The sequence below is a fragment of the Engystomops pustulosus genome, chromosome 11, assembly GCF_040894005.1.
Source record: "Engystomops pustulosus chromosome 11, aEngPut4.maternal, whole genome shotgun sequence".
NCBI classification, from domain to species: domain Eukaryota; kingdom Metazoa; phylum Chordata; class Amphibia; order Anura; family Leptodactylidae; genus Engystomops; species Engystomops pustulosus.
In genome coordinates, this window is record NC_092421.1 from 42,281,886 (window position 1) to 42,294,864 (window position 12,979).

Sequence of the window (12,979 nt, forward strand, 5' to 3'; positions counted from 1 at the left end):
AATCGTCACAATGGGCATTCACTAGGGTGAATAAGAGCAACATTTGGCGATAATTTTCCTACTAAAACGAAGATATGGTACAAAAGTGCTGGCCATGTACATTGTACAGATGACGCTGTACAACTCTTACAAGCTGTTCCAATGTGCACGTCCTGCCTTATCATTTCTCCGTTTTCAAAAGGAAGATATTAGGAAACCAATATTGGGACAAGGAGGACCGGGGCCCCAGTACCTCTGGTTAAGATGTTCCTGTGTTTTGCCAGGACAGCATTTTCCCGGTGAATTCTGCTGCTTCTAATGGTAGGACTCAATAAAGAGTCTGTTCCAAAAGAGAAGTTAGGATGGACACTACATACTAAGGATGGACACTACATACTACTAAGAGACCTGCGACAGCTCCAGAGTGACAAAAGTTTAGTTGGTCCCTTGATATATTGTACCTCCTTATACGCAACACATTCACAATTCACGCCCAACCTGTTGTGAATTAATTTCTATAAAATGAATAATTGTAACAACTGTTATGTCCCGTTGCTCCCTATACCCCTCCATTATTTCATAAGGGGCGCCACATAACGGGCACTGAACTTTCCAGAAATAATTGCAATTTCCATCTTGGACTCCATTGCACATCACCTATATGTTCAAAATACTCATTTCACCACGTGTATTACACTACACCACATATTACACCTTGCTAAATTCCCCAAGGGGTGTACATTCAACAATTAGGGTCACTTTTCGGGTTTTCCTCAGTTTTGGTACCACTACGGCTCTCCAAATGTATCCTGACACATGTGAAGGATTTCTTGCAAATTTGACCTCTAAAAGACAAACATCCCTCTTTTCCTCTACTGTGCACCCATAAAGTATTTTATATGCACATGTGGGGTACTTCTACACTCGGGAGAAATAGTTTTACACCTTTTTTGGGGTTCTTTAATATATTATCCCTTGTGGCTTACATACATTAGGGGTAAAGTGACATTTATAGGAAAATTTTGACCTTTTTAATGTTAAGTGCCTAATTGGATCATTCACCTGTAGGGGCAAATACATATATTACACATTGCAAAATTCTCTAAGGGGTGTGCATTCAAAGATTAGGGACACTTTTCGGATTCTTCTCTGTTTCACACCACTAGGGTTCTCCAAATGCATGTCAAACATTTCTGTCAAATTTGGCTTCTAAAAAGCAAACATCCCCCTTTCCTTTTACTGTGCGCCCCTACAACATTTTATATACACATGTGGGGTACTTCTACACTTGAGAGAAATAGGTTTACACATTTTGGGGGGTTATTACATTTTTTTATCCCTTGTGGCTATAAAAAATTTGGGGTAAAATGACCTTTATAGGAAAATTTTCACCTTTTTCCTATTTAAGTCCTAATTAAATCAAACACCTTTACGGACAAATACACTTATTACACCTTGCTAAATTCTCTAAGGGGTGTGCTTTCCAAAATGGTGAAACTTGTTGGGGTTTCGCTCTGTTTTGGTACCACTACGGCTCTCTAAATGCATCCTGACATATGTAAAGGATGTCTGTCAAATTTGGCCAACGCCCCTCTTTCCCTTCTGAGCTTCACTGCGTACAACATTTTATTTGCATGTGTGGGGCAATTTTATACTCGGGAGAAATGCTAGTACACATTTTTTGGGGTTGTTTCATCTTTAATGCCTTATGGGATACAAAAATTAGCCGTAAAAGTGGCTTTTTTGGGGAAAATGTTCATCTTTTTCCATTTAGGGACCTAATTGAAGTAAACACCTGTAGGGAAAAATACACATATTACACCTTGCTAATTTCTCCAAAGTGTGCACTTTCCAAAATGGTGACACTTGTTGGGGTTCCCCTCTGTTTTGGTACCACTAGGGCCAGGGGTGCACCTAGCCTTTCTGCTGCCTGAGGCGAGCTATAGAAAGACGCCCCCCCCCCCACAATCCATATATGTAATATATCAAGGAGCGTCAGGACCAGACCCAATCATATTGGGTTAATATGAAAATAAAGCAATGCAAAATACATAAAGTGTGCCACCGTTCACTATATAATACACACAGCAAGTTACCACAAAGAACAGAATACATCCGCCATATAATATAAAATCAATACAGCGTGCCACCATATATCATAAAATACATCCGGCGTCCTTCATGTAATATATAATACATACAGTGTGCCGCCATATACCATATACTACATACAGTGTGCCCCATATACCACATAATACATACAGCGTGCCGCCATATACCATATAATACATACAGCGTGCCGCCATATACCATATAATACATACAGCATGCCACCATATACCATATAATACATACAGCGTGCCGCCATATACCATATAATACATACAGCGTGCCACTATATACCATATAATACATACAGCGTGCCGCCATATACCATATAATACATACAGCGTGCCCCCATATACCATATAATACATACACTGTGCCGCCATATACCATATAATACATACAGCGTGCAGCCATATACCATATAATACATACATCATGCCCCCATATACCATATAATGCATACAGTGTGCCGCCATATACCATATACTACATACAGTGTGCCCCATATACCACATAATACATACAGCGTGCCGCCATAAACCATATAATACATACAGCGTGCCGCCTTATACCATATAATACATACAGCGTGCCACCATATACCATATAATACATACAGCGTGCCGCCATATACCATATAATACATACAGCGTGCCCCCATATACCATATAATACATACAGCGTGCCGCCATATACCATATAATACATACAGTGTGCCGCCATATACCATATAATACATACAGCGTGCCGCCATATACCATATAATACATACAGCGTGCCGCCATATACCATATAATACATACAGTGTGCCGCCATATACCATATAATACATACAGCGTGCCGCCATATAATACATGCACTGTGTCGTCATATACCATATAATACATACACTGTGCCGCCATATACCATATAATAAATACACTGTGCCCCCATATACCATATAATAAATACACTGTGCCGCCATATACCATATAATACATACAGCGTGCCGCCATATAATACATACAGCGTGCTGCCATACACCGTATAATACATACAGCGTGCTGCCATACACCGTATAATACATACAGTGTGCCGCCATATACCGTATAATACATACAGTGTGCCGCCATATACCATATAATACATACAGTGTGCCGCCATATACCATATAATACATACAGTGTGCCGCCATATACCATATAATACATGCAGCGTGCCACCATATACCATATAATACATACAGCGTGCCGCCATATACCATATAATACATACAGCGTGCCGCCATATACCATATAATACATACAGCATGCCCCCATATACCATATAATACATACACTGTGCCACCATATACCATATAATACATACAGCGTGCCACCATATACCATATAATACATACAGCGTGCCACCATATACCATATAATACATACAGTGTGCCGCCATATACCATACAATACATGCAGCATGCCACCATATACCATATAATACATACAGTGTGCCACCATATACCATATAATACATATAGTGTGCCACCATATACCATATAATACATACAGCGTGCCACCATATACCATATAATACATACAGTGTGCCGCCATATACCATATAATACATGCAGCATGCCACCATATACCATATAATACATACAGTGTGCCACCATATACCATATAATACATACAGTGTGCCACCATATACCATATAATACATACAGCGTGCCGCCATATACCATATAATACATACAGCATGCCACCATATACCATATAATACATACAGCGTGCCCCCATATACCATATAATACATACAGTGTGCCACCAAATACCATATAATACATACAGCATGCCCCTATATACCATATAATACATACAGCATGCCACCATATACCATATAATACATACAGCATGCCACCATATACCATATAATACATACAGCGTGCCGCCATATACCATATAATACATACAGCGTGCCACCATATACCATATAATACATACAGTGTGCCGCCATATACCATATAATACATACAGCGTGCTGCCATATACCATATAATACATACAGCATGCCCCTATATACCATATAATACATACAGCATGCCCCTATATACCATATAATACATACAGCATGCCACCATATACCATATAATACATACAGCATGCCACCATATACCATATAATACATACAGCATGCCACCATATACCATATAATACATACAGTGTGCCCCATATACCACATAATACATACAGCGTGCCGCCATATACCATATAATACATACAGCGTGCCGCCATATACCATATAATACATACAGCGTGCCGCCATATACCATATAATACATACAGCGTGCCGCCATATACCATATAATACATACACTGTGCCGCCATATACCATATAATACATACAGCGTGCCACCATATACCATATAATACATACAGCGTGCCGCCATATACCATATAATACATACAGCGTGCCGCCATATACCATATAATACATACAGCGTGCCACCATATACCATATAATACATACAGCGTGCCCCTATATACCATATAATACATACAGCTTGCCCCTATATACCATATAATACATACAGCGTGCCACCATATACCATATAATACATACAGCGTGCCACCATATACCATATAATACATACAGCGTGCCCCCATATACCATATAATACATACAGCGTGCCACCATATACCATATAATACATACAGCGTGCCTCCATATACCATATAATACATACAGCGTGCCCCCATATACCATATAATACATACATCGTGCCACCATATACCATATAATACATACAGCGTGCCCCCATATACCATATAGTACATACAGCGTGCCGCCATATACCATATAATACATACAGCGTGCCCCCATATACCATATAATACATACAGCGTGCCGCCATATACCATATAATACATACAGCATGCCGCCATATGCCATATAATACATACAGCGTGCCGCCATATACCATATAATACATACAGCGTGCCACCATATACCATATAATACATACAGCGTGCCGCCATATACCATATAATACATACAGCGTGCTGCCATATACCATATAATACATACAGCATGCCCCTATATACCATATAATACATACAGCATGCCACCATATACCATATAATACATACAGCGTGCCGCCATATACCATATAATACATACAGCGTGCCGCCATATACCATATAATACATACACTGTGCCGCCATATACCATATAATACATACAGCATGCCCCTATATACCATATAATACATACAGCATGCCACCATATACCATATAATACATACAGCATGCCACCATATACCATATAATACATACACTGTGTCGTCATATACCATATAATACATACAGCGTGCCTCCATATACCATATAATACATACAGCGTGCCACCATATACCATATAATACATACAGAGTGCCACCATATACCATATAATACATACAGCGTGCCTCCATATACCATATAATACATACAGCGTGCCGCCATATACCATATTATACATACAGCGTGCCGCCATATACCATATTATACATACAGTGTGCCGCCATATACCATATTATACATACAGCGTGCCGCCATATACCATATAATACATACAGCGTGCCCCCATATACCATATAATACATACAGCGTGCCACCATATACCATATAATACATACAGCGTGCCCCCATATACCATATAATACATACAGCGTGCCCCCATATACCATATAATACATACAGCGTGCCCCCATATACCATATAATACATACACCATGCCGCCATATACCCTATATTATTTACAGCGTTCCGCCATGCAATATAAATGCATTCAGTGTACCACCATGTAAAATATACTATATGGCAGTATATGTAGATATACACACACAGTCATATAGCATGTACACATATATACAGCAAATGTGCAGCATATACACTCATATAGCATGCATAAACACACACACTCGCTACACATATACAGTATACACACACTTCTATACAGTCATACAGTATACATACACACACACTCACCATACAGTATATACAGATGAATATAAACATATATATATACCCACACATCTTACTATAAAATAGATACATACTTGCGTGGACGGCGGGCGAGTGGGAAAGGTGGGCCGCAGATAGGTGAGGCGGACCGCGGACGGGAGAGGTGGGTCAGGTGGCTGGGAGTGGAGGGCCGCGGACGGGAGAGGCGGGCCGGGTGGCTGGGAGTGGCGGGCCGCGGACGGGAGAGGCGGGCTGGGTGGCTGCAAAGGGCGGGCCGACTGGCTGCGAGAGGCAGGTCGCGGACGGGAGAGGCGGGCTGCGGACGGGAGAGGCGGGCCAGGTGGCTGCGAGAGGCGGGCCGCGGACGGGAGAGGCGGGCCAGGTGGCTGCTAGAGGCGGGCCGGGTGGCTGCGAGAGGCGGGCCGCGGACGGGAGAGGCGGGCTGGTTGGCTGCGAGAGGCGGGCCACGAACAGGAGAGGCGGGCCGGGTGGCTGCGAGAGGCGGGCCGCGCGGACAGGAGAGGTGGGCCGCGGACAGGAGAGGCGGGGTCCTGGAGAGGTGGTTCGGGAGGCGGCTGCAGGAGGGGCGGCCAGGACGTTCACAGCCGAGCTGCGGTGAGTGACCTACCTGATGCCGCCCCTCCGTCCACCAGGAGGCGCTGCCGCCTGAGGCGAGTTTCTCAACTCGCCTCATGGTAGGTGCGCCCCTGACTAGGGCTCTCCAAATGCATCCTGACACATGTAAAGGATTGTCAAATCTGGCTTCTAAAAGGCCAACGCCCCTCTTTCCCTTGTGAGCCCTACTGTGTACCCATACAATACTTTATATGCAAAAGTGGTGCAGTTCTGTGCTTAGGAGAAATAGTTTTACACATTTATGGGGTTGTTTCATCTTTTACCCCTTATGGCTTACAAAAATTTGGGGTAAAAGTGACTTTTTTGAGAAAATGTTCACCTTTTTTCCCTTTTGGGGCCTAATTGAATCAAACACCTGTTGGGGAAAATACACAAATTACACGTTGTTAAACTCTCCAAGTGGTGTACTTTCCAAAATGGTGTCTCTTGTTGGGGCTTTCCTCTGTTTTGGTACCATTATGGCTCTCCAAATGCATCCTGACACATAAAAACTTTTTCAGCCATATTTGCCCTTCAAAAATGAAACAATTCCAAGTGCCCCCCCTGTGCCCGTACAGCAGGGTACGTTGACAAAATGGGTATTGGCATACTCAAGAGGAATTGCTCTCAACATTGTAAAATGCATTTTCCTTTTTAACCCATTGTAAAGGTGCAAATTTTAGTGTTCAATGATAAAATTACATTTCTCTAATTTCACTTTCATTTATCTTTCACCCTCATGAAACGCTCATAGAGTTAACAAAATTCCCAAAGGTTGTTTTGAATATTTTGAGGGGTGTAGTTTCTACAATGGTGTCATTTGTTGGGGTTTTCTGTCATGTGGGCCTCATAAAGTCACTTCTAACTAAATTGACCCTCCAAAAGTAGGTTTTGATGATTTTCGTGAAAATCTGAAAAATTGCACCTAAAGTTATAAGCCTCCTAACATCCAAAATAAAGGAAAAGATGTTTGAAAAATGATGCCAAGTTAAAGCAGACATATGGAAAAAGTTAGTTATCAAGTTATTTTAGTGATATGACAAACTTTCCAAAAAGTAGAAAATTTTGAATTTGGAAAACATTGTTTTTTTCAAAATTTTTGCCAAATTTCCATTTATTTCATAAATACTAAATATATTGATTACATTTCTCAACCAGCATGAAGTACAATGTGTCACGAAAAAACAATCTCAAAATCAACTGGATATGTTAAAGCGTTCCAAAGTTATAACCACTTAAATAGACACATGTCAGATTTAACCCCTTAACGACTTGGCCTTTTTTAGTTTTTTCACTTCCATTTTTCACTCACCAACTTCAAAAATCTATAACTTTTTTATTTTTCCACATAAAGAGCTGTGTTATGGCTTATTTTCTGCGTAACAAATTGCACTTCATAGTGACGGTATTTAATATTCTATGGCGTGTACTGGGAAGCAGGAAAAAAATTCCAAATGCAGTGAAAATGGTGAAAAACCACATTTGTGACGTTTTCTTGTGGGCTTGGATTTTACAGCTTTCAATATGCGTCCCAAATGGGTACTCTAACCCTAGGTAGTCTGATCGATCCTATCTTATACTGCCATACTACAGTATGGCAGTATATGTGGATTTTACTCCCCATGCATTACAATGTGCAATTAGCACATTGTAATGCATGGGTTAAAACGAAGTAGCCTCGGGTATTCGGAACACCCGAGGTTACCATGGCGACGGATCGCCGCTCCCCGTGACGTCATCGGGGAGCAGCGATCCACGACAAGATGGCGGCGCCCATGCTTCGCTATCTCTTTGAAGCCGCCGGCAGCATTGCTGGCGGCGATCGAGGTGAAAACACCCGCGAACGGTGCTAGCACCGATCGCGGGTGTTACCGGTAAGCCTTTGCTGCAATATGCAGCAAAGACTTACCGGCTATGGAGAGGGCTCGGCCCGCGCGTCGGGAAGGGGTTAATGGAAGGCTTGGACTGAAAAGGCATGCGTTTTTGTATGTTTACCATGCGTTTGGCTGTTTTTAATCCATATTAAGGCTGCCTACACTTCTAGAAATGAAGATAAACAAGTTAAAACCAGCCAAAGGCATAGTAAACTAACAAAATTTTAATGGATTGCTTAAAAAAGGAACAAAAACGGGTTCAAAACTCCATGTGTGGCATCGCCCTAGGCCATCACTATTTTTTAGATTCTGACATGCGTTGCTTTATATGGTTATAACTTTTTAAAACTGTTACTTATCAAAGCGATTATGAGATTTGTTTTTCCCTCACATGTTGCACTTCATTTTAGTGGTATTTTGGCTGATAAGTTTGGTGTTTCTTTCCAAAAAAAAAAAGGAAAAATAATGAATTTTTTTAAAAACGAGAAAATTTTCGAAATTTTTAATCATTGCATTTCCAGGCAGATTTATTTTATCATCCACAACTTTTGGCAGTTGAAAAAGAGATTTACATTGTTGTCAGCATTGCGTTTACAAAATGCATATGTTAACATTGTGTTAATGCGTGTGTTTGTTAATGCAATGTAATTAGTCAAATTGGCTCTTCTCAGCTGAGGTGATTTGCATAATTACATTAGTGTTTACGTTTGTTAACATTGTGTTAACAAACATGCAAACAAAAGGCATCTGTTAACACATTGTTAACATAAGGTTACATGTTACATTTTAGGGTGATGCTACAGGTCACGTTTTTGGCACATCTTAAAGCATGTGTTTTCAATCCATAGGTGCCAAAAGCATGGTAAATGGTAAAAAACTGATGTTTTAAAAAAATCTGTTTACTATGTGTTCGTCTGCTGTGCTAGGGCTTATTTTGTTCCTAACAAATTTTACTTTCTCGTGATGTTATTTATTATTTCATACCGTATTGGGAAGCAACAAAAAAATTCCAAATCTGGAAAAAAAATATTAAAAAATGCATGTTCTTGTGGGCTCAGTTTTTACGATTTTCACTCTGCGCTCCCAATAACACCTCTACTTTATTCTTTGTTTCGGTACGATTGCGGTGATACCAAATTCATATTGCGTTTTAATACATTTTCAAAATTTAAACAAATGTGTACGGAAAAAGGAAAAAGAAATGTTGCCATCTTCTGACACTAATAACTTTTTCATACTTTGGTGCACAGAGCTGTATGATGTGCCATTTTTTGCAAAATGAATCAACATTTTCATTGTTACCATTTTGAGGACTGTGCCATATTTTGACCACTTTTAATTTTTTATGTCAAGTAAAAAGGTGTAAAAGTCGCATTTCGGACATTTGGGCGCCATTTCCCGTCTCAGAGGTCACCGCCGGTTATAACCGTTTTTATATTTTGATAGAGTGGGCATTTTGGGACGCGGCGATACCTAATGTGTCTGTGATTTTATATCAGTTCTAGGGAAAGGGGGTGATTTGAACTTTTAATATTTTATACATTTTTTACATTTTTTAAACTTTTTTTTCTGTTTCTTAGACCATCTAGGGTGCATTAACCCTGGATGGTCAGATCATTCCTACCATATACTGCAATACTGCAGGTCATTAATTACAATGAGCCACAATCGATGCGTTTTGAAAAAAACGCACACGTTTTTAAACTATGCTATAAAAAACGCGGTGAGTATTTCAAGTGGTTTCCTTTAACCCCTTAACGACTTGGCCTTTTTTAGTTTTTTCACTTCCATTTTTCACTCACCAACTTCAAAAATCTATAACTTTTTTATTTTTCCACATAAAGAGCTGTGTTATGGCTTATTTTCTGCGTAACAAATTGCACTTCATAGTGACGGTTTTTAATATTCCATGGCGTGTACTGGGAAGCGAGAAAAAAATTCAGAATGCAGTGAAAATGGTGAAAAACCACACTTGTGACGTTTTCTTGTGGGCTTGGATTTTACAGCTTTCACTCTGCGTCCCAAATGACATGTCTACTTTATTTTTTGGGTCGGTTCGATCATGTGGATACCAAATTTGTATAGGTTTTATAATGTTTTCATACATTTAAAAAAATTAAAACCTCCTGTACAAAATTTTTTTTTTTTATTTTGCCGTCTTCTGGGGCCAATAACATTTTCATACTTTGGTGTACGGAGCTGTGGATAGTGTAATTTTTTGCGAATTTTGATGGCGTTTCATTACTATAATTTTTGGGACTGTGCGACCTTTTGATCACTTTTTATAAATTTTTTTATATTTTTCAAAATGGCAAAAAAATGCCATTTTAGACTTTGGACGCAATTTTCCGCTACGGGGTTAAACGTAGTGAAAAAACATTATCCTATTTTGATAGATCGGGCATTTTCGGATGCGCCGATACCTAATGTGTTTATGATTTTTACTGTTTATTTATTTTTATATCAGTTCTAGGGAAAGGGGGGTGATTTGAATTTTTAGGTTTTTTTATTATAATTTTTTTTTTTTACTTTTTTTTATTTTTACTTTTACTATTTTTCAGACTCCCTAGGGTACTCCAGTATGGCAGTATATGTGGATTTTACTCCCCATGCAATACAATGTGCAATTAGCACATTGTAATGAATGGGTTAAAACAAAGTAGCCTCGGGTATTCGGAACACCCGTGGTTACCATGGCGACGGATCGCCGTTCCCCGTGACGTCATCGGGGAGCAGCGATCCACGACAAGATGGCGGCGCCATCTCTTTGAAGCCGCCGGCAATGCTAGCACCGATCGCGGGTGTTACCGGTAAGCCTTTGCTGCAATATGCAGCAAAGACTCACTGGCTATGGAGAGGGCTCGGGACCCGGTGTCGGGAAGGGGTTAAAAAAAATGGGCCGTGTCAGGAAGGTGAAAAGTGGCTTCAGCGTTAAGGGGTTAATCTACGAAGTGTCGGCAGTACAATATTGGCATTTTCCAACACTCTTGACTTGTTCTATTTTTGAGCACAAAATTGTGGCGCAGCTTGTGAATCCAACAATTTTCTGGCCTATTTTTCTGACGGCTTTTTTGCCACAAAAAGAGAACTGCTAAGGCTGGCGCCACACGTAGTGCTTTGTGGCGCCAGCCTAAGGGTGATGCCACGCATGGCATTTTTGGTCTGTTGATGGTCCATTTTTCCCAATTAATTAAATAGATTAACAGGTTGTAAGCAGCCAAACGCATGGTAAACTGCCAAAAATGGGCTGAAAACAGATGTTTAAAAACGGACCAAAAACGCCATGTGTGACATCTAGGGAGTTCTAAACCTTGTAGTTTGTGCACCAATTAATTAATCCCTTGCGCCACAAATTTACATCCCACTGAAAGATATAGAACAGTTCCAATGCCACCCTCCGCCTAAAATAATAAATGCCCTTTCATGGAACTGTAGAAAATGTAGCACCTTTTGCTTGCAGTGAACACTTGTTATATAATGCAAATGTTCTGGTCACACTTTCATCCATTTGCTGTTAAACATTGAGGTGTGATATATTTGGGAAAGAAAAGAAAAGTGAACCAGCTTTCTCACCAAATAAGCAGCTTTTCCACCTCCTCAGTCCTGCAACCAGAGCTGCTGATCAGACGTCCATCATTAACTCCTCTGCAGGTGTTTTTGCTGGGTTCTAACACGCCCTCTATTGTACTGGAAAGGAAACCCAATTCTCAGGCCGTGTTCACATGTTGCTTCTTGGTTGTGTATACATTGTGTTTTGAAACAGCTAAGGATAGGTGAATTAGCATTTACAGAACGCAATGTAATCAAAATATTGTGTCAATGAAAACACAACCAAAACTCAACTTGTGACCGTGGTCTCCTAGGTACCAAGGCCGGTCACGGCGTGATTGCATATTTGTTTCTATGGAAACGCAAGCGATCAGTAACCAGAACTGGGGACTTGCATTGTATTCCATAGAAACCATATGCAATGGGCAAAAAAGCCTGCCCCCATACACTAGTGGTGCATTTGTAAACGCAGCATTAGGCCGCGGTCACACGTGCCGCTAGGCGTCCGTCATAACACGTGCGATTGTTAAAACGCATTGGGGCAGATTTATCAAGCTGTCTGAAAGTCAGAATATTTCTAGTTGCCGATGGAACTGCTCTCCTTTAAAATATTCATGAGCGCTGGTAAAATTAAAGCTAAGCTGTGATTGGTTGCCATGGGCAACTAGAAATATTCTGACTTTCAGGGCGCGTTCACACGTTGCGTTTTGACCTTCGTTTTCATTGCGTTTGAAACGCATATACAACAGCTGAGGAGAGGTGATTTGCCTAATTACATCACTGTAAACGTTTCCGTTTACAAAACGCATCGTAAACGCGATGTTAACACATGCGTTAACAACGTGTTAACACATGTGTTAACATTGTGTTTACAAACGTAAACGG

The 12,979-nt window shown here is 40.5% G+C and overlaps 1 long non-coding RNA gene across 2 annotated transcripts in view; it reads right to left on the reverse strand.

Annotated features, from left to right (window-relative positions):
- LOC140106410 (uncharacterized) overlaps positions 1–12,191 on the reverse strand; it is a 273,463-nt gene extending 261,272 nt beyond the window's left edge. For both annotated transcript variants that reach the window (XR_011850782.1, XR_011850783.1), the window contains exon 1: positions 12,119–12,191. This is a non-coding gene — a long non-coding RNA (uncharacterized lncRNA). The remainder of the gene's footprint in view (positions 1–12,118) is intronic.
- Between the last annotated feature and the right edge of the window lie 788 nt (positions 12,192–12,979).